Raw genomic sequence first — 20,994 nt, 5'->3', positions numbered from 1 at the left:
CCGGAGCAGACAGGCGTATCAATGTCAGGACCGATTTTGATACTAATCGTGCGATATTTGTGGGCGTGATGGCGATTTCAAAAATGATTTGGGTTGAAAAAGTTGTCTTCATCTGTCACTCTAATCAGCGAGAGAAGCACTGTAATTTTCGGAAAAATGAGAAACTTTGGGTCGCTTAGAGGCAAATTGTGGACAAACCGTAACTGGTATCGACGAGCCGTCTTCACTTTCGAAGAGATCACAGACGTGTCTACAAAATGAAATTTGAATGGCATTTCTAGGTGAATTTGTGACGACACAGAAAATCCTCAAAAATAGGGTATTTCCAGGATTTTTCCCATTGACTTATAATGGGGTTTTTTTCGTAGTTTTTTGCGAATTATGTCGCCACGTTAAGCCCAAATCCCACCACAAATAATAGCTCCAATGGCGTGAATTTTCTGCACGTTTTGATACCTCATTTGTAGGTGTGCACCCAGCGGTATGAGCCGCATTAACGGTGACGGAAGAAAAATAAAGAATTATAATAAAGAGACGCTTGTTGGGTGTAGAGTAATAGGTTCCTGCCATTGCTTTGCATGGCAGGCCCCAACTAGAAAATTTCGGAAGAAATTTAGCCGGGGCCTGCCAAGGCGCGCCCGTGGGGTTTTGGGCCCGGCGTCGTCACGCCACAAATCGGCATCGACGCTAAAGAACGCCGCAACATAATCAGTGGCACGCGGAGAACCGCAAGAACGTTAAGCGAGGCGGACGTGCACCATTCAGTACGATTTAAAATTTTCTCAAGGCTTTTATTTTGGAAGTTTTGTTAAACTTCATTTCAAAGGGCCAAACTAATCCCATGCGTAATAGTCCTTGGGTTAAAATAGTTATATAATGCTCAAAACACAAGTGGCTGGTGTAAAAATATTCAAGGCTTTTATTTTGGAATTTTTGTTAAACTTCAATTCAAAGGTCCAAACTAATTCCATGTATAACAGTCATTGGGTTAAATCAGTTATATAATGCTGAAAACGCAAGTAGTTGATGTAAAAATATTAAAGGCTTTTATTTTGGAATTTTTGTTAAACTTCATTTCAAAGGGCCAACCTAATCCCATGTGTAATAGTCATTGGGTTAAATCAGTTATTTATTGCTCAAAAGAGCAATTATCTGATGTAAAATATGTCAAGGCTTTTATTTTGGAATTTTTGTTAAACTTCAATTCAAAGGTCCAAACTAATTCCATGTATAACAGTCATTGGGTTAAATCAGTTATATAATGCTGAAAACGCAAGTAGTTAGCAAAATGCTAATGTTAGCATCATTGCTGTCACTAGCATGTGGGACATCACTAGGATGTTCTCTATAATGGACTTACTCCATTCAGTATACTAAACATGGCTAATAAGTCCAATAAATAGCTAATAGCTTATTTAAGCTAAAATGCTAATGCTAATGAACTGCCTTGCTGCGCAAGGCAGTTCCCTAACCTGAGAGAAACAGATAATGCAGAATAATATTATTGCACTGCCTGCGGCGGTGCACTAACCTCAGGGGCATGTTGAGGCTTTTATTTTGAAATTTTTGTTAAGCTTAATTTCAAAGGTCCAAACTAATCCCATGTGTAATAGTCATTGGGTTAAATCAGTTATTTATTGCTCAAAAGAGCAATTATCTGATCTAAAATATGTCAAGGCTTTTATTTTGAAATTTTCAGTATGCTTCATTTCAAAGGGCCAAACTAATACCATGTGTAACAGTGCTTTGGATGAAAAAGTCAAAGAAACCCAAAAAGAGCAATTACGTCATGTAAAAATATTCAAGGCTTTTATTTTGAAATTTTTGTTAAACTTCATTTCAAAGGGCCAAACTAATCCCCTGCGTAATAGTCATTGGGTTAAAATAGTTATATAATGCTCAAAACACAATTAGTTGATGTAAAAATATTCAAGGCTTTTATTTTGAAATTTTCAGTATGCTTCATTTCAGAGGGCCAAACTAATACCACGTGTAACAGTGCTTTGGATGAAAAAGTCACATAAAGCCAAAAAGAGCAATTACCTGATGTAAAAATATTCAAGGCTTTTATTTTGAAATTATTATTATGCTCCATTTTAAAGTTCCGAACTAATCCCATGTGTAACATTGCTTTGGATGAAAAAGTCATATACGGCCAAAAAGAGCAATTACGTCATGTAAAATATTCAAGGCTTTTATTTTGAAATTTTCAGTATGCTTAATTTTAAAGTTCCAAACTAATCCCATGTGTAACAGTTACTGAGTTAAATCAGTTATATACAGCCCATAGCAGCAGGTAGTTGTAAAGGCCAGTTCTCAGTCCTGATCTGTTTCAACTGAGGATAGATAGAACTACAATGATGCGTATTTGTAGTCCAAATCAGCAGCCAATAGCCTCTTGAGTTCCGTTGCTATGGTAAATAATGGTCTCAGCAGGTGTGAGCTGTGAGTCATACATGCTCAAACACACAATTGTGTGTTTGAGCCAACACGTTTTACTGAAAAAAAGCATTGGAAACAAATCCTTCTTGTTCGGGAACCGTAATACATATTCGAAAAGCGTTTCGAGCGTATGAGAGGTCAATGTGTCTTCTGCGATAGTCCCGAGATTCATATCTGTACCTCACTCAGAGCATTTACAGTGATGAGAGAAAGAAATGTTGTGCCCAGATCTGATCCGTGATCGGCTGTCACTCTAATTTGAGCAAAAATGAGAAACTTTGGGTCGCTTAGAGGCAAATTGTGGACAAACCGTAACTGGTATCGACGAGCCGTCTTCACTTTCGAAGAGATCACAGACGTATCTACAAAATGAAATTTGAATGGCATTTCTAGGTGAATTTGTGACGACACAGCAAATCCTCAAAAATAGGGTATTTCCAGGATTCTTCCCATTGACTTATAATGGGGTTTTTTTTGTAGTTTTTTGCGAATTATGTCGCCACGTTAACCCCAAATCCCACCACAAATAATAGCTCCAATGGCGTGAATTTTCTGCACGTTTTGATACCTCATTTGTAGGTGTGCACCCAGCGGTATGAGCCGCATTAACGGTGACGGAAGAAAAATAAAGAATTATAATAAAGAGACACTTTGTTGGGTGTAGAGTAATAGGTTCCTGCCATTGCTTTGCATGGCAGGCCCCAACTAGAAAATTTCGGAAGAAATTTAGCCGGGGCCTGCCAAGGCGCGGCCGTGGGGTTCGGGCCCGGCGTCGTCGCGCCACAAATCGGCGTCGACGCCAAAGAACGCCGCGACGTAAGCAGTGGCAGGCGGAGAACCGCAAGAACGTTAAGCGAGGCGGACGTGCACCGTTCGGTACGATTTAAAATGTTGTCGAGGCTTTTATTTTGGAAGTTTTGTTAAACTTCATTTCAAAGGGCCAAACTAATCCCATGCGTAATAGTCCTTGGGTTAAAATAGTTATATAATGCTCAAAACACAAGTAGCTGATGTAAAAATATTCAAGGCTTTTATTTTGAAATTTTCAGTATGCTTCATTTCAAAGGGCCAAACTAATACCACGTGTAACAGTGCTTTGGATGAAAAAGTCAAATAAAGCCAAAAAGAGCAATTACGTCATGTAAAATTATTCAAGGCTTTTATTTTGAAATTTTCAGAATGCTTCATTTCAAAGGGCCAAACTAATACCACGTGTAACAGTGCTTTGGATGAAAAAGTCAAATAAAGCCAAAAAGAGCAATTACCTGATGTAAAAATATTCAAGGCTTTTATTTTGAAATTATTATTATGCTCCATTTTAAAGTTCCAAACTAATCCCATGTGTAACAGTGCTTTGGATGAAAAAGTCATATAAAGCCAAAAACAGCAATTACCTGATGTAAAAATATTCAAGGCTTTTATTTTGAAATTATTATTATTCTCCATTTTAAAGTTCCAAAGTAATCCCATGTGTAACAGTGCTTTGGATGAAAAAGTCATATACGGCCAAAAAAAGCAATTACGTCATGTAAAATATTCAAGGCTTTTATTTTGAAATTTTCAGTATGCTTAATTTTAAAGTTTCAAACTAATCCCATGTGTAACAGTGCTTTGGATGAAAAAGTCATATAAAGCCAAAAACAGCAATTACCTGATGTAAAAATATTCAAGGCTTTTATTTTGAAATTATTATTCTCCATTTTAAAGTTCCAAACTAATCCCATGTGTAACATTGCTTTGGATGAAAAAGTCATATACGGCCAAAAAAAGCAATTACCTGATGTAAAAATATTCAAGGCTTTTATTTTGAAATTATTATTATTCTCCATTTTAAAGTTCCAAAGTAATCCCATGTGTAACAGTGCTTTGGATGAAAACGTCAAATAAAGCCAAAAACAGCAATTACCTGATGTAAAACTATTCAAGGCTTTTATTTTGAAATTATTATTATGCTCCATTTTAAAGTTCAAAACTAATCCCATGTGTAACAGTTACTGAGTTAAATCAGTTATATACAGCCCATAGCAGCAGTAGTTCTAAAGGCCAGTTCTCAGTCCTGATCTGTTTCAACTGAGGATAGATAGAACTACAGCGATGCGTATTCGTAGTCCAAATCAGCAGCCAATAGCCTCTTGAGTTCCGTTGCTATGGCAAATAATGGTCTCAGCAGGTGTGAGCTCTGAGCTGTGAGCTCTCAAACACACAAGTGTGTTTGAGCAAACACATTTTACTGAAAAAAAGCATTGGAAACAAATCCTTCTTGTTCGGGAACCGTAATACATATTCGAAAAGCGTTTCGAGCGTATGACAGTTCAATGTGTCTTCTGCGATAGTCCCGAGATTCATATCTGTACCTCACTCAGAGCATTTACAGTGATGAGAGAAAGAAATGTTGTGCCCAGATCTGAACCGAGATCGGCTGTCACTGTAATTTCAGCAAAAATGAGAAAGTTTGGGTCGCTTAGAGGCAAATTGTGGACAAACCGTAACTGGTATCGACGAGCCGTCTTCACTTTCGAAGAGATCACAGACGTATCTACAAAATGAAATTTGAATGGCATTTCTAGGTGAATTTGTGACGACACAGCAAATCCTCAAAAATAGGGTATTTGTAGGATTTTTCCCATTGAGTTATAATGGGGTTTTTTTCGTAGTTTTTTGCGAATTATGTCGCCACGTTAAGCCCAAATCCCACCAGAAGTAATAGCTCCAATGGCGTGAATTTTCTGCACGTTTTGATACCTCATTTGTAGGTGTGCACCCAGCGGTATGAGCCGCATTAACGGTTACGGAAGAAAAATAAAGTTCTATAACTAGAAAATTTCGGAAGAAATTTAGCCGGGGCCTGCCAAGGCGCGGCCGTGGGGTTGGGGCCCGGCGTCGTCACGCCACAAATCGGCATCGACGCCAAAGAACGCCGCAACGTAATCAGTGGCACACGGAGAACCGCAAGAACGTTAAGCGAGGCGGACGTGCACCATTCGGTACGATTTAAAAAGTTGTCAAGGCTTTTATTTTGGAAGTTTTGTTAAACTTCATTTCAAAGGGCCAAACTAATCCCATGCGTAATAGTCCTTGGGTTAAAATAGTTATATAATGCTCAAAACACAAGTAGCTGATGTAAAAATATTCAAGGCTTTTATTTTGAAATTTTCAGTATGCTTCATTTTAAAGTTCTGAACTAATACCACGTGTAAGAGTGCTTTGGATGAAAAAGTCAAATAAAGCCAAAAAGAGCAATTACGTCATGTAAAAATATTCAAGGCTTTTATTTTGAAATTTTCAGCATGCTTCATTTCAAAGGGCCAAACTAATACCATGTGTAACAGTGCTTTGGATGAAAAAGTCAAATAAAGCCAAAAAGAGCAATAACATGATGTAAAAATATTCAAGGCTTTTATTTTGAAATTTTCAGTATGCTTCATTTCAGAGGGCCAAACTATTCCATTGTGTAACAGTGCTTTGGATAAAAAAGTCACATAAAGCCAAAAAGCGCAATTACCTGATGTAAAAATATTCAAGGCTTTTATTTTGAAATTATTATTATGCTCCATTTTAAAGTTCCGAAGTAATCCCATGTGTAACATTGCTTTGGATGAAAAAGTCATATACGGCCAAAAAGCGCAATTACCTGATGTAAAAATATTCAAGGCTTTTATTTTGAAATTATTATTATGCTCCATTTTAAAGTTCCGAAGTAATCCCATGTGTAACATTGCTTTGGATGAAAAAGTCATATACGGCCAAAAAGAGCAATTACCTGATGTAAAAATATTCAAGGCTTTTATTTTGAAATTATTATTATGCTCCATGTTAAAGTTCCGAAGTAATCCCATGTGTAACAGTGCTTTGGATGAAAAAGTCATATACGGCCAAAAAGAGCAATTACCTGATGTAAAAATATTCAAGGCTTTTATTTTGAAATTATTATTATGCTCCATTTTAAAGTTCCGAAGTAATCCCATGTGTAACAGTGCTTTGGATGAAAAAGTCATATACGGCCAAAAAGAGCAATTACATGATGTAAAAATATTCAAGGCTTTTATTTTGAAATTTTCTGTATGATTCATTTCAGAGGGCCAAACTATTCCATTGTGTAACAGTGCTTTGGATAAAAAAGTCACATAAAGCCAAAAAGCGCAATTACCTGATGTAAAAATATTCAAGGCTTTTATTTTGAAATTATTATTATGCTCCATTTTAAAGTTCCGAAGTAATCCCATGTGTAACAGTGCTTTGGATGAAAAAGTCATATAAAGCCAAAAAGAGCAACTACGTCATGTAAAAATATTCAAGGCTTTTATTTTGAAATTTTCAGTATGCTTCATTTTAAAGTTCTGAACTAATACCACGTGTAAGAGTGCTTTGGATGAAAAAGTCAAATAAAGCCAAAAAGAGCAATTACGTCATGTAAAAATATTCAAGGCTTTTATTTTGAAATTTTTGTTAAGCTTCATTTCAAAGGGCCAAACTAATCCCACGTGTAACAGTGCTTTGGATGAAAAAGTCAAATAAAGCCAAAAAGAGCAATTACATGATGTAAAAATATTCAAGGCTTTTATTTTGAAATTTTTGTTAAGCTTCATTTCAAAGGGCCAAACTAATCCCATGTGTAACAGTTACTGAGTTAAATCAGTTATATACAGCCCATAGCAGCAAGTAGTTATAAAGCCCAGTTCAGTCCTGATCTGTTTCAACTGAGCGGTCCACTGTAGATAGAACTACAATGATGCGTATTTGTAGTCCAAACCAGCAGCCAATAGCCTCTTGAGATCCGTTGCTATGGCAAATAATGGTCTCAGCAGGTGTGAGCTCTGAGCTCTGAGCTGTCAAACACACAATTGTGTGTTTGAGCAAACACGTTTTACTGACAAAAAGCTTTGGAAACAAATCCTTCTTGTTCGGGAACCGTAATACATATTCGAAAAGCGTTTTAAGCGTATGACAGTTCAATGTGTCTTCTGCGATAGTCCCGAGATTCATATCTGTACCTCACTCAGAACATTTACAGCGATGAGAGAAAGAAATGTTGTGCCCAGATCTGAACCGAGATCGGCTGTCACTGTAATTTGAGCAAAAATGAGAAAGTTTGGGTCGCTTAGAGGCAAATTGTGGACAAACCGTAACTGGTATCGACGAGCCGTCTTCACTTTCGAAGAGATCACAGACGTATCTACAAAATGAAATTTGAATGGCATTTCTAGGTGAATTTGTGACGACACAGAAAATCCTCAAAAATAGGGTATTTCCAGGATTTTTCCCATTGACTTATAATGGGGTTTTTTTCGTAGTTTTTTGCGAATTATGTCGCCACGTTAAGCCCAAATCCCACCACAAATAATAGCTCCAATGGCGTGAATTTTCTGCACGTTTTGATACCTCATTTGTAGGTGTGCACCCAGCGGTATGAGCCGCATTAACGGTGACGGAAGAAAAATAAAGAACTAGAAAATTTCGGAAGAAATTTAGCCGGGGCCTGCCAAGGCGCGCCCGTCGGGCATGGGCCCGGCGTCGTCACGCTACAAATCGGCGTCGACGCTAAAGAACGCCGCGACGTAATCAGTGGCACGCGGAGAACCGCAAGAACGTTAAGCGAGGCGGACGTGCACCATTCGGTACGATTTAAAATGTTGTCAAGGCTTTTATTTTGGAAGTTTTGTTAAACTTCATTTCAAAGGGCCAAACTAATCCCAAGCGTAATAGTCCTTGGGTTAAAATAGTTATATAATGCTCAAAACACAAGTAGCTGATGTAAAAATATTCAAGGCTTTTATTTTGAAATTTTCAGTATGCTTCATTTTAAAGTTCTGAACTAATACCACGTGTAAGAGTGCTTTGGATGAAAAAGTCAAATAAAGCCAAAAAGAGCAATTACGTCATGTAAAAATATTCAAGGCTTTTATTTTGAAACTTTTGTTAAGCTTCATTTCAAAGGGCCAAACTAATACCATGTGTAACAGTGCTTTGGATGAAAAAGTCAAATAAAGCCAAAAAGAGCAATTACATGATGTAAAAATATTCAAGGCTTTTATTTTGAAATTTTCAGTATGCTTCATTTTAAAGTTCTGAACTAATACCACGTGTAACAGTGCTTTGGATGAAAAAGTCAAATAAAGCCAAAAAGAGCAATTACGTCATGTAAAAATATTCGAGGCTTTTATTTTGAAATTTTCAGTATGCTTCATTTCAAAGGGCCAAACTAATACCATGTGTAACAGTGCTTTGGATGAAAAAGTCATATACGGCCAAAAAGAGCAATTACATGATGTAAAAATATTCAAGGCTTTTATTTTGAAATTATTATTATGCTCCATTTTAAAGTTCCGACCTAATCCCATGTGTAACAGTGCTTTGGATGAAAAAGTCATATACGGCCAAAAAAAGCAATTACATGATGTAAAAATATTCAAGGCTTTTATTTTGAAATTTTCAGTATGCTTCATTTCAGAGGGCCAAACTAATACCACGTGTAACAGTGCTTTGGATGAAAAAGTCACATAAAGCCAAAAACAGCAATTACGTCATGTAAAAATATTCAGGGCTTTTATTTTGAAATTTTCAGTATGCTTCATTTTAAAGTTCTGAACTAATACCACGTGTAAGAGTGCTTTGGATGAAAAAGTCAAATAAAGCCAAAAAGAGCAATTACATGATGTAAAAATATTCAAGGCTTTTATTTTGAAACTTTTGTTAAGCTTCATTTCAAAGGGCCAAACTAATACCATGTGTAACAGTGCTTTGGATGAAAAAGTCAAATAAAGCCAAAAAGAGCAATTACATGATGTAAAAATATTCAAGGCTTTTATTTTGAAATTTTCAGTATGCTTCATTTTAAAGTTCTGAACTAATACCACGTGTAACAGTGCTTTGGATGAAAAAGTCAAATAAAGCCAAAAAGAGCAATTACGTCATGTAAAAATATTCAAGGCTTTTATTTTGAAATTTTCAGTATGCTTCATTTCAAAGGGCCAAACTAATACCATGTGTAACAGTGCTTTGGATGAAAAAGTCATATACGGCCAAAAAGAGCAATTACATGATGTAAAAATATTCAAGGCTTTTATTTTGAAATTATTATTATGCTCCATTTTAAAGTTCCGACCTAATCCCATGTGTAACAGTGCTTTGGATGAAAAAGTCATATACGGCCAAAAAGAGCAATTACATGATGTAAAAATATTCAAGGCTTTTATTTTGAAATTTTCAGTATGATTCACTTCAGAGGGCCAAACTATTCCATTGTGTAACAGTGCTTTGGATAAAAAAGTCACATAAAGCCAAAAAGCGCAATTACCTGATGTAAAAATATTCAAGGCTTTTATTTTGAAATTATTATTATGCTCCATTTTAAAGTTCCAAACTAATCCCATGTGTAACAGTGCTTTGGATGAAAAAGTCATATACGGCCAAAAAAAGCAATTACATGATGTAAAAATATTCAAGGCTTTTATTTTGAAATTTTCAGTATGCTTCATTTCAGAGGGCCAAACTAATACCACGTGTAACAGTGCTTTGGATGAAAAAGTCATATACGGCCAAAAAGAGCAATTACGTCATGTAAAATATTCAAGGCTTTTATTTTGAAATTTTCAGTATGCTTAATTTTAAAGTTCCAAACTAATCCCATGTGTAACAGTGCTTTGGATGGAAAAGTCAGATAAAGCCAAAAAGAGCAATTACATGATGTAAAAATATTCAGGGCTTTTATTTTGAAATTATTATTATGCTCCATTTTAAAGTTCCAAACTAATCCCATGTGTAACAGTGCTTTGGATGAAAAAGTCATATACGGCCAAAAACAGCAATTACCTGATGTAAAAATATTCAAGGCTTTTATTTTGAAATTATTATTATGCTCCATTTTAAAGTTCCGAACTAATCCCATGTGTAACATTGCTTTGGATGAAAAAGTCATATACGGCCAAAAAGAGCAATTACGTCATGTAAAATATTCAAGGCTTTTATTTTGAAATTTTCAGTATGCTTCATTTTAAAGTTTAAAACTAATCCCATGTGTAACAGTTACTGAGTTAAATCAGTTATATACAGCCCATAGCAGCAGGTAGTTCTAAAGGCCAGTTCTCAGTCCTGATCTGTTTCAACTGAGGGTAGATAGAACTACAGTGATGCGTATTCGTAGTCCTAACCAGCAGCCAATAGCCTCTTGAGTTCCGTTGCTATGGTAAATAATGGTCTCAGCAGGTGTGAGCTGTGAGCTCTGAGCTCTCAAACACACAAGTGTGTTTGAGCAAACACACTTTACTGAAAAAAAGCATTGGAAACAAATCCTTCTTGTTCGGGAACCGTAATACATATTGGAAAAGCGTTTTAAGCGTATGACAGGTCAATGTGTCTTCTGCGATAGTCCCGAGATTCATATCTGTACCTCACTCAGAGCATTTACAGCGATGAGAGAAAGAAATGTTGTGCCCAGATCTGAACCGAGATCGGCTGTCACTGTAATTTGAGCAAAAATGAGAAAGTTTGGGTCGCTTAGAGGCAAATTGTGGACAAACCGTAACTGGTATCGACGAGCCGTCTTCACTTTCGAAGAGATCACAGACGTATCTACAAAATGAAATTTGAATGGCATTTCTAGGTGAATTTGTGACGACACAGCAAATCCTCAAAAATAGGGTATTTCTAGGATTTTTCCCATTGAGTTATAATGGGGTTTTTTTCGTAGTTTTTTGCGAATTATGTCGCCACGTTAAGCCCAAATCCCACCAGAAGTAATAGCTCCAATGGCGTGAATTTTCTGCACGTTTTGATACCTCATTTGTAGGTGTGCACCCAGCGGTACGAGCCGCATTAACGGTTACGGAAGAAAAATAAAGATTAAAGAGACGCTTCTCTCCGACAATAGTAATAGGTTCCTGCCATTGCTTTGCATGGCAGGCCCCAATTATAATAAAGAGACGCTTGTTGGGTGTAGAGTAATAGGTTCCTGCCATTGCTTTGCATGGCAGGCCCCAATAATAATAATAATATTAAAGAGACGCTTCTCTCCGACAATAGTAATAGGTTCCTGCCATGCAAAAGAGACGCTTCTCTCCGACAATAGTAATAGGTTCCTGCCATTGCTTTGCATGGCAGGCCCCAATAAAGAAACACTTTCTCCGACAATAACAATAGGTTCCTGCCATTGCTTTGCATGGCAGGCCCCAATTATGCTGCATAACTGACCAGTACAGTATTGCGAGGTAACGCAAAAGTTTTGCGAGGAAACGCAAAAGAAAAAAATTCCCCATGTCCCCTAGGGGGCTCCGTACTACGGGACACAGAAGCAGACTGCGCATTTTTTGGTTTGCTTGGTTCGTTCAGTGCCGGTGGATAATATTTGCATAAGTTTTGATTTTTATCTCCTGAATAAGAGGAGGACAGGTGACTGCATTCTATTTCTATTTCTCCTTCAGTGCGGGTTGGGTAAGTTTCGATTTTTATTTCTTAAATACAAAGACCCAAATAGACAGAGGGTATTTTGTTTGAAATTGAGCATCAACAAAGTGTAAAATGCGTTTTGTTACATGCACAAATAAAATTTTGTGTTCTCTGCAGCAGTTCGTTGATTTTATAAACGCAACATAGTATCGATTTTTGTACATAGCATATAGGTTTTATATATATGACGTCAAAATGGGTTGTGGCTCCAAGTGCTTTCTTTTTATTGGGAGGCGGTCCCAAATGGCTCTTTGAATAGAAAAGGTTGCCGACCCCTGATCTATGTCATAGAAATCGTCATAGCTACAATGTGAAAGTTGTGAAAGTTCTGATGGAATGCCTTGCTTCTGATCGTTGCTATGGAAACGGTCCGATCGGTTCTGCATGACTCAAACTATTAACCCTTTGCAACTGAGTCACTTAATCATTTGAGGCGAATGATTAATCATGACGGCCGTTGGAAGTTTATATTTCAGGAGGCTGGGGATTAAAACAGGGATTTTAATAGTTAAATATTAAGTTTAGATTGACAGTAGTATATTAAAACCATTAATTTAAGTAGGTTTTTACCATTCTATCAGGTTTACAATTTTGAATCATACTTAAAATGAAATATATCTTAAAAGTAAAATTAAATGTAACTTACAGGCATTTGCTGCTGCTGCTGTTGTAAAATGTGACAAGAAACTTTGCCTGCTCGGAGAAGAGCTGCAAAGAAATAATTTTGGTTTAATAATTTTACACGTTAGCATAAGTAAAGAATAAAGAATGATCCCAAAGAAATGATGCTGCCGCTCCATATTTGATGGGTTGTAAACAACCCACTCCAACACATTTGTTCTGTACGCTGCGGAAATGCAAACATTAGACACAATATAATGTCTTCCAGCTTTTTCTGTGTAGTTGAGAGCTTGACACCAACAGCAGCCCACATTGCTGATAGCTGGGAAGGAGATAAATAGTCCATTTCTATGCTTTCCTGTAAACTGGTTATGAGTCTGGTGGTTTTTCACTTTTCTTGTATATTAACTATTAAACAAACTGATAAACAAATGTTTATATCCGTTTTTAAAAGAATGGTAGCTTCTCTCTCATGTCTCCATCAGATGACCAGCATTAGCAGCTTTTGTTGACATTATTATTAATAATAATTCGATTGTTTTTGAATATGATGCAGGATTTAAAATGAACTGATGAAGATGGTCTATGTGTCTAGTCTGGCCTGGGAGAGATGTCTGTTCTGGACCCGTTACCCCATCAACTCGATGTGAAAGACTAGCTGGACAAATGCCTTTCCATGCAATTCAGCTTGATTCTCATCTCCCTTCAGGACTCTGTCTGAGATTTCTCCCATTGACCTCAGTTTCTCCAGTAGGATTTCAACCGAGCCAATCGGCGAACAGAAGGAGAAGTTGTGAACGATGATATCGATTTTCTGGGCTCCTTTAGTGTTATAATCTGCTTGTAGCTTCGTTCGCTGACTCCGCAGTGAACAAAGTCCTTCAGTCTGTGTTGGCCACTTCTCCTAGCATAGAGAAATTAAAGTCGGACCAAGAAGAATGTTTAAGACATTTTATTGCTGGTAAAGATGCCATTTGGCTTGGCATTTCTATTTCTGGATGTTTTGCATTTTCCGGTAAGCTTCATTGCGTAGATTCCTTCATGATGGAGCTGGCACATTTTATACGTCACGGCCAAACGCTAGCAAATGGGTATCGTAATCTAATTCTTTGAAACTTGAAGTTCACCCCTCCATTAGACAATCATTTCTCAGTAGCCGAGGGTCTAGACCCCGTGTGTGAAGCAAAGCCTGAATCAAGGAGCTGGTTTCTTTCAGGCTAGTGGGACACAACAGATAGAAATTGATCTTAAGTATGTGTGCATAGATGCGTGTCTTTGTCAGTGACCCTCGGGACAACCTGTGAACAACAAAAACCTTCAGCAGCCACGGTAACTGCGGCCTGTCAGACAGCAGAAACCGATGCCAGAGAACGCTGGTGTGGTTTGTTTTGAGTTTCAGCTGAAATTGTGATTTGTGGAATTTCTAACCGTATCAGAAAAATTATTAAAGCACCTATGCTTTAATAAATGTTGGTGGAACCTTTCCACAGAGGTGAGAGACCACCATTTAAACAAACTGGCTACAAACCTCCTCTAACTGTAAACAGAACAGAGGTTCTCCTCCGCTCCTCCTAGTACGAAAGAGGACGATCTAACACGTTATTGCCCAGTCCACAGGAAATCGCATCCTCTAGCAAAATGCAGAGCTTTCCGGATCAAACCAATACAGGAAAGACGAAACATACTCAAAGAACACAGAAGATGTTTTCGTTATTGTTCTCCTACGCACACAATAAAGGACTGTGATATGAAAGTCGGTTGTGAGGAGTGCCAAAGTGAAAAACATTGCTCTGCCATGCACGCTGATGTGGTTCAACAACCCTGGCCAGAAAGCACACCTGAACCAGAGCCTCAGCTCCTAAGACAACACACCACCTGAGGTAACGTCACGGTGCACTGAGATCTGCGGTGAAGGCTGTCCCCCACGTTCTTGCTCTAAGGTATGTCTAGTTTGAGTTTTCCCTAAAGATCAACCAGAACGCTCTGTCAAGATGTATGTGATCCTTGACGCTCAGAGCAATTGCTCGCTGGGTCGTCCAGAATCCTTTGAGCTGTTTGGCATCAAGGGAAGTCATCTGACATACCACATGAGAACGTGTGCTGGTCTAACTGAAATGTGTGGCAGGAAAGCAGTCGGGTTCCAAATAGAGCCAGTAGGTGGAGGCCCATGTCTAGACCTCCCTCCTCTCATTGAATGTGACGAGATAGAGATGAAATAATTTAATAAATAATAAAAATAAATTTATATAAATTAATTATTATTAAATAAATAATAAAATTGCCTGACGTTGCAATACAGTAGAAGTTTTTTAAACTAAATTATTAAAACATATTCCTAACTTCTAGCCTTGGGCAGAACATATAGTATATACTGTATATATATATATTTTATATATATGACAATATATATAAAATATAAATTTGTTTGTAGGATGTAGATCTGAAGCTAACTGCTGGCACAGACATAAGTTATAACATTCCCATGCTAGCATTAACCCGTTCGTCTCCAGCTTTCACCGTTCGTCAGACGATGCAACATCCATCACCGACTGTCTATAGATAAAGATGAATGTAAAAGTGCTTTTACAGAGTAGCGCCTTTGTTTTTACTGCTGTTTGTTGTTTTAACTGACACTAATCTTTGGGCCACTTGGGTATCCTCCCAGTGGGAATAAGCTAGAAATCCTCCAAAAGGAGGCTTCCAGGAGATATTTTTGATCAAATGGCCAAACTACCTCAATTGACTCCTCTAATTGTAGAAAATCAGAGGTCCAGGCATTGGAGCTCTGTGTCTAAACCTGAGTCTTGCCACCGTATGTCCTGGATGTTCTATCGACCGTAATCTATATCTCTTAACCAAAAGCAATTTAGTGTCGTGGGGGTGGATTTTCTCCAGATGGACTTGTAGAAAACCACCATAAATTATAAACCTTTGCTTCCACTGGAAAGTTCAGAAGAGACATGCTGACCTTTTTTAGGTCACAGATACCTTGGACGGGCTGCGCTAAAATGAACTTTGTTGTGCTTCGGTACAATAACTACAATTGAATTACAATTAACATAAAACATCCTGATGGCCCCCAAGACTTTTTGAGAAAATATTCTGTGGTCAGACTAGACTAAAGAGGAACTTTTTAGAAGGTGTATCTCATATTACACCTGACCTAAACCCAACGAGCCAAAATGGAGGTGGCCTTGTAAATTCCCAGATGTAAAAGCCGCTCTGATAATTCTTCGTTGACAATATTTTCAATCTCAAAAGAAAAGGGTGGGCCAAAATTACAGAGCCAATTTGGTTTGAAAAGTTTTCTTTCTTTATTCATGGTTCATCGTGGTAGAATCTGCTGGAAGCTGAAGGAGCAACAGCTTGTCCTGCTCTCTCCCGTCCTTACTGATAACTTCGCCTGAGCTACTTTTAAAGTGACAGTTTTTATAGTTATATTCACATTTTCAACATCATAACTGGATTACTACAAACCTAAGGACTGGGGGATTTTCTTACTTTTATTTTTACCTTACTTTACCAACTTCATCTCCAAGTTGAACCAGGACAAAATGCCTCCGGCCGACCCCAAGGACATTAGCAGTATTATACAACGACTTCAGTCTATAGAAATGAAGATCAAACAGCTGGAGGTTAACTTTGAAATCAACGCTAACTGTGGAAATCAGACAACTCTTCCTCAAATCAACGGAGAGGCTGTACACCTCGCATCAAGCAGCTCACCCTGGAACGCTCTGGGTGCCAAGCCGAAGCAAACGTCTCACACCGCAGATCCGATGAGGCGACTGACAGGAAGAACCCCTCACCTGGACGAATCAGCGTGGCCGGCTCTGAGCCGAAACCCACCTTCAACCTCAACACCTGCTCCACCAAAGAAAAACAAACAAGCAGCTGCAACCAAAACGGTTCCACCGACCCCGCTCCCAAGGACAGAGCGACCAGCCCGGGCCTCAAAACATTCTGACTCTGTGGGAATCCCACTGAAAAACAGATTTTCTGTACTCCAGCCTGAGCCTCTGAGTGAAACCTCGCTTTCAAACATCAACAATGAGGCAAGACCAACACATCCACCCCCCAAAGCTCCAAAGGACAAAGCGGCTACCAGGAAAACGAAAGGTATGCCAAAAGTGCTTATTGTTGGAGATGAGGCAGTAAATGGAATCAGTCACGTTTGCAATCCCAAGAAAACGAGAGTGATTTCTTTTCCTGGTGACACTGTATCTGATTTAACTCGTAAAGTTCTTTCGCTGACCGCTGATCAGCCAGATATTGAGTCCTTAGTTGTGCATGTTGGAGCCAACGATGTGGCAAAGCAGAAATCTGAGATTCTGAAAAAGGACTTTAATATTCTACTGAACACTATGGGAAAGTTAAAAATGAAGTTATTTCTCAGTGGTCCAATTCCATCACCTCAATGGGGAGACGAAAAACACTCCAGGCTGGACATGATAAACAAATGGCTGATTAAAAGCTGCTCTGCCAGCTCAGTGACCTTCATCGATAACCTCTGGATCTATTGGCAGCGCTTTCACCTCTTTGGAAGAAGCGGACGCAATCTTCATAAACATGGGATAAAGTTGCTCACTGCAAATCTTTTTCACTTTATCAACAAGGACAGCAACGTGATCATCGCTTCAGAAGAACAGGCTCAAGGATTTCTGACTAGGAAGGAACCGTCGGCTTATCAGGCAAAAACAGCTGATATAACATCGACTGGAGACGGAGCGACTAGTTCCCTTCCTCCTTCTCCCCTCCCTCTCTGCTCACCCACTCATTCACAGGATTCACAAGATACACATGGAGAAATGTCTTCTGGACCGGAGTTTCTTAAATTTACAGATGGAATGAATCAACAGGTTGTACTTGGGACGTCTCTTCTTAGCGCTCACGTAGCAGACCTCACTTCATTTAAGCCACCTGACTCTAACGTCCCAGAGGATCCATCACTCTGCGTTTCTGAGGTCTGAGGCCGGGGTCCAGACTTTATCTTTACGCCCTTCTTGCTCCAGAATGTGTCTGGCCCCTCGGCACTGCAGAACAGGACATTACCTGTCCGGATCACTACAAGAAAATTTACAAGAAACAGAAACATAAAATATAGGGGACCTAATTCAAACATCAGACTGTTCCCCTGCCTAAAGGAACCTCAGACTGAAGATTTCTTGGCCTCCAAGTCACTTAAACTCGCTCTTTTAAATACAAGATCTCTCTGTGCTAAAGCTCTATTAATTAATGATTTCATCACTGAGCATAATATCGATGTTATGTTTCTGACAGAAACATGGTTGAATGATAATAATGAATCGATCGTACTAATTGAATCTGCGCCTCCTAACTACAATTTCTTCAGTGAGAATAGAAAACACAAAAAAGGAGGAGGCGTGGCTTCAATATTTAAGAATACCATAAATTGTAGTAAAATCTCTTTGGGTCACTTCACCTCTTTTGAGTATCTTGGAATTGAGGTTAAAGGCCACAAACGAACTTTGACTGTAACTTTATACAAAACTCCAACTTTTGTGGAAAATTTCTTTACTGACTTGAATGAACTTCTATCTCTCATATGTATTGATTATGATTGTTTAATAATTGTTGGTGATTTCAACATTCATGTTGACAACCCCCAAGACAGAGGGGCAAAAAAGCTCGCTAATATTTTAGAGACTTTTGGTCTAACACAACATGTCAAACAAGCAACACACACTCAAGGACACACACTGGACCTGGTTATCAGTAAGGGTGTGAATATTTCCAATGTCTCTGTAACTGATGTCGCCCTGTCGGATCACTTCGCTGTTATCTTTGAAAGTTCTTTATCTTTTAACCCACTTGGACAAACAGCAACCATCACAAAACGTTCTCTCACTGAAAACACAGCAGAAACTTTTAATCAAATCTACTCTTCTTCCTCACCCTTAAGCTGTAATGATGTAGATAAGTTGGTAAATGATTTTCAGTCTAAAGTCTCAGATATTATTGATTCCATTGCCCCAATTAAAATGAAGGTTGTGTCTGGTAAAAAGAAATCTCCATGGAGAAATGCACAAACAGTTAGATCTGCAAGACAACTCTGCCGTAGGGCAGAACGAAAATGGCGTAAAACTCAACTCCACGTTCATTGTGACATCTATAAAGAAAGACTACGTAACTATCATTTAACACTAAAACATGCAAGAGAGGCTTTCTTTGCAGATGTCATAAACAAAAACATTAACAATGCTCGAGCTTTATTTGCAACAGTTGACAGAATCACAAACCCTCCTGTGACGTTACCGCCTGAATTCCAATGTATTGCTGCCTGCAACCAGTTTTCCAGCTTCTTTTCAGAGAAAATTCAAAAAATCAGAGGATTAATCTGTACATCCACTATAAAGTCAGTACCAATGCTGTGCCCAAACAAAACAAATACAGGAAAAATGACCCAATTTCAACTACTTAATTATAAAACCCTACAGGAAATTATAAGTCAAATAAGCTCCAGTTCCTGCTGTCTGGATGTTTTACCCACACATTTCTTTAAGAAAGTCCTGCCTGTTATTGCTGCTGATCTGATCCAGATAGTAAACTCATCGCTCTCGTCAGGCGTTTTCCCCCAGGCTCTGAAAACAGCAGTAATCAAACCACTTATAAAAAAGAACAATCTGGACAAATCACTAATGCAGAATTACAGGCCGATCTCCAACCTCCCATTCATCAGCAAAGTTATTGAAAAAGCTGTGTGTAAACAATTAACTAGCTTCCTAACTATAACCAACCTCTTTGACTCCTTCCAGTCTGGTTTTCGTGCTCACCACAGCACAGAGACCGCCCTGGTAAAAGTGTTCAATGACATCCATATAAATACGGACTGTGGCAGAACCACAGTGCTGGTTCTGTTGGATCTCAGTGCAGCTTTTGACACTGTTGACCATGACATATTACTGAATCGACTGGAGAGTTGGGTCGGACTCTCCGGTCCAGTGCTTAACTGGTTTGAATCCTACATAAAGAACAGGGATTTCTTTGTTTCAATTGAAAACTTTTCATCAAAGAGGTCAAAGGTCACATGTGGGGTACCCCAAGGTTCAATCCTAGGACCCCTTTTATTCAATATTTATATGCTCCCACTAGCTCAGGTTATAACAGGAAATAATATTAGCTACCATAACTATGCAGATGACACACAGCTCTACATTACGATGTCACCAGGTGACCTTTGACCCCATCCAATCACTGAACAGATGGTTAGAACAGATAAATGTGTGGATGTGCCAAAACTTTCTCCAGCTGAACAGAAACAAAACTGAAGTTATTATTTTTGGACCTAAAGAGGAACGATCTAGAGTCAATGCACAGCTTCAGTTATTACAACTGAAAACCAGCGATCAGGCCCGAAACCTGGGAGTAGTGATGGACTGTGACCTGAACCTCCAGAGCCACATAAAGACAGTTACAAAGTCGGCCTTCTATCACCTGAAGAACATTTCCAGGATTAAAGGACTAATGTCTCAGCCAGATCTAGAGAAACTCGTCCATGCGTTCATCTTCAGTCGTATTGATTATTGCAACAGCATCTTCACAGGTCTGTCCAGCAAATCAATCAAACAGCTGCAGCTGATCCAGAATGCTGCTGCTCGCGTTCTCACTAAAACCAGGAAGATAGAGCACATAACACCAGTTCTAAAGTCCCTCCACTGGCTCCCTGTAGCTCAAAGAATAGACTTTAAAATACTGTTGTTAGTTTATAAATCACTGAACGGCTTAGCACCACAATACATTAAAGATCTGCTTTTATTGTATCAACCTTCCAGACCTCTCAGGTCTTCCGGTTCTGGTCTGCTCTGCATCCCCAGAACCAGAACCAAACGAGGAGAAGCAGCTTTCAGCATCTATGCACCACGAATTTGGAACAAACTTCCAGAAAACTGTAAAACAGCTGAAACACTGACTTCTTTTAAATCTCAACTGAAAACCCACCTGTTTAGAATTGTATTTGAAATGTAATCAATTACAAATTTATTGATGTAACTTGACTTAATGATTGATTCTATATTGCATTGTGATTCTGTGTTTGTTATGATGTAAAGCACTTTGAAATGCCTTGCTGCTGAAATGTGCTATACAAATAAAATTTGATTGATTGATTGATTGATTGGTAGTAGAGCTAGTACATTACTAGCTGGACATCAGCAGTGGTCCACTGTCAGGCTGCATTAACCCATCACTCTCTCTCCGTGTGTCTGTCTCTCTCTGGGTTTTATGTTTCCACAGACGACTCGCTGGCACCGGTCGCAGGTTTCCTGTCTCCAGTTCTTGGATGAACTTTGTCATCATTCCGTCAGCCAGGACACCCCGAACCCCTCTTTTGCATAAAAACATCGGCGACATCTAGAAGAACAATTTTAATCATGAAAAAAAAACAACTAAACAACAAACATATCCTTCTTTATTCTAGTCATTTGTATTTGTATTTTTTTATGCTAAAGAAGGAATCTAATGAACAATCCA

The sequence above is a fragment of the Xiphophorus hellerii genome, chromosome 23, assembly GCF_003331165.1.
Source record: "Xiphophorus hellerii strain 12219 chromosome 23, Xiphophorus_hellerii-4.1, whole genome shotgun sequence".
NCBI classification, from domain to species: domain Eukaryota; kingdom Metazoa; phylum Chordata; class Actinopteri; order Cyprinodontiformes; family Poeciliidae; genus Xiphophorus; species Xiphophorus hellerii.
Note: the sequence above shows the minus strand (reverse complement) of the source record.